This window comes from Eumetopias jubatus, unplaced genomic scaffold (assembly GCF_037043125.1).
Source record: "Eumetopias jubatus isolate StellerSeaLion01/CBP00866 unplaced genomic scaffold, mEumJub1_p1.0 scaffold_1, whole genome shotgun sequence".
Classification (NCBI taxonomy): Eukaryota; Metazoa; Chordata; class Mammalia; order Carnivora; family Otariidae; genus Eumetopias; species Eumetopias jubatus.
Window position 1 is genome coordinate 108,196,858 of NW_028274807.1, and position 3,056 is coordinate 108,199,913.

Consider the following 3,056-nt stretch of genomic DNA (forward strand, 5'->3'; position numbering starts at 1 on the left):
ACTCCTATAGCTTTGGCTAGAAGTTGTCTCTGTCTCCCTTGCTTTTAGTCTAATCTGGCAATGTCCCTACACATACAACCTTATAATCTCTTTACCCAGTGATAATCTAGCCTTTGGTGTTCTCTCCTGAACACACTTTCTCATTATTTGCAATATGGGCAGGATGAGAGCTTTCCAAATCTTCAAGTTTTAGTTCCTTTTCATCTTTCTTCCTGCATTTTAGTACAAGCAATGAGGAGGAACCAACTCTAAACACTTGTTTAGAAACCTCCTCAGCTAAATACGCAATTTTGTCACTTGCGAATTCTATCTTCCAAACAACACTAGAGCATGAACAAAATTCAGCGAGGTCTTTGCCACTTTATGACAAGGATTGCCCTTCCTCCAGTTTCCCATAACATATTCCCCATTTCTGTCTGGGATCTCACCAGATAATGCCCCTAATGTACATATTTCTAAATATTTCTATAGTATTTTGTTAACAATTATGATATACATATATGAAAGAGAGAGAGAGTTAGAGATTGGGATTTATTATAAGGAGTTGGCTCACGCAGTTATGAAACCTGAGAAGTCCCAGGACCTGCAGTCAGGAAGCTAGAGACCCAGGAGAACCAATGGTACAGTTCTAGTCTGAGTCCAAAGACCTGAGAACCAGGACAGCTGATGATGTAAATTCAAGTCTGAGTCCAAATCCAAATGCAGGAGAAGACCAATGTCTTGACTTGAAGACATTCAGGCAGAGAGAGCAAATTCTCTCTTATTCTGCCTTGTTCTCTTCAGTCCTTCAGTGGATTGGATGCAGCCCACCCACATTGAGAAGATCAATCTGCTTTACTCAGTCTATTGATTCAAATGTGAATCCCATCCAGAAAACCCTCACAGACACACCCAGAATAATGTTTAACCAAATGTCTGGGTACCCCATGGCCCAGTCAAGCTGACACAAAAATTAACCATCACAGTGTATATGGAGGGGCTTGTGGGGATTGAAGTCAGATGGGGAGGCCTGGGGCCATTTATTAAAAAGCACACATGGTAAGCCTCCTCAGAACTGATGTTCTCTCTTAGCTAATAAGGGAACATTTAAAGGTCTTTAGCAGCAAAGACACAAGATCACAGCTGTGCTTTAGTGTTTTTATTAACATTAATGGTGGTGGTTGAAATTTCTTCAGAAATTTACCCTAAATACCCACAAGTCTGGTTAAGAAAGAATAAAATTTAGAAGTTCTCAAATCTAGAGTCACATCCCAATTTCAACACTTATTATTTGTGTGAATTTGGCAAGTTACTTCATCTCTTTCTAGGTCTCAGTTTTTGCATCCACAGAGTCCATTTCTGGGAAATAGGCACTTGCTTTGCGGGGTGCAACATGGAGACGACTAGTGGAAATGCTGAGCCGGTTTCTGGGGAACTGGTGTCTGTGGCACATGCTCTTTCTCTCCAGCTGAGTCTTATGGCAACGATCCTGAAATTGAGATGGCTTGGGCCATAAAAACAATGCAGCATGCTGATGTCTACTACAAGCTGATTTCATCAGTTGACCCACACAGTTCCTGAAACTCACCAAAGTGGATGACCAAATCTACTCAGAGTTTCAGGAAAATTTTGAGAACTCAGGATAGATGTGTTGGATCCAGAAGAACTCAAATCAGAATCAGCTAAAGAGAAGTGGAGGCCATTCTGCTTGAAGTTTGACGGGATTGTAGAAGACTTCAACTATGGTACTTTGCAGCGACTGGATTGTTCCCAGGGTTAAACTGAGGAAAACACCATCTTTGCCCCCAGGATACAATTTTTTTGCCATTGAAATTGCTCGGAACCAGGAAGGCTATAACATAGCAGTTTACACCAGTGTTCACGACAAAGAAGAAGAGAAAGAAGGCAACCATGGAAGAGAGAAAGGAACTGATAGTGGACAGGCAGAAGAGAAAGAGAGAAAGCAAACACCAATAAAGGAGCAGAAAAAGAGAAAGGAGCCAACAAAGAAATCAGCAAGAGTGGTGAAACAGCTATGTAAGGGAGACAAGGCATAGCACTCTGGAAGCTGTGACTCAACTAAGTCTACAGATACTACGATGCTGCTTGCACAGACCCCTGTGGTTAAATGTATGTCCTTGTACAATTGAAAGACATACAGAAGGACGTTCTTTCTAGCCTAAAAATCAAGAGCTACTCTGGTTGTTCTCTTGTATGAACCAGCTTAAAGACTATTAGTGGGTTCTTAGTTGAGCATTTCTTGGTATAGTGTTTCTTGGTTCTCACCACTGGTCAAGTAAGAAATTTTATGAATAAATTTCTTTTGGTTCTTTAAAAAAAAAATTCCAGAGTCATTGTGTGGATTAAATGCTACCATGCTTAAAGTACCTAGAAAAAGTACTCTTTCCCCAATGTTGCTCCCTACCCTCTATTCCGCCAGTGCACAGTCAGCCTAGATACGCAGCCTAGCTCAGGATATTTTTAGACTTCATCAATATAGGAACCACAGTATTAAAGAATCATATTTCTTTATTTGAAATTTCTTATTACTATTAGTAAAAAGAGTGTTGACTAATAGAAACAAGTGGATTGATTTTGTTTTATTATGAAAAATTTCAAACATGCACGAGAGAATAGTTAATGAACTTCCATATATACATCACCCATTACTAATTATCAAGATTTTGCCCATGTGCTTTATTGATGCCTTTCTATAAAGTATTTTAAAGACCCAGAGAGTATACACACCCTAGTGTGCATCCTGAAAAATATGAGGTATTCTGCTATATAACTAAAATGCTTTATCACACCTCACCACATTCAGTAAATGTTCTTGTGTTTCTGACAATAATGGTAATTCTGTGTGCTTTTAGAACTATTCATATTTTAGGGGCTTCATTAATACATGCATAGAAACTGGTTATTCTTTCAGATAAAGAATAGTTAATTACTCCCAAATATATGTGTAATTTTGTCCGCCCCCAAAAAGTGTTGTCTAGTGAGGTTGGCTTAATAATTGAATATAAAATTTAGTGTGAGTTAATCATATTCACACAAAGATTTGTGACATTGATAAC

General features: G+C 38.9%; 1 pseudogene; it reads left to right on the plus strand.

The window, feature by feature from the left end:
* Positions 1-1,372: 1,372 nt before the first annotated feature.
* On the plus strand, positions 1,373-2,020 carry LOC114209156 (protein PBDC1 pseudogene; annotated as a pseudogene).
* Positions 2,021-3,056: the final 1,036 nt, after the last annotated feature.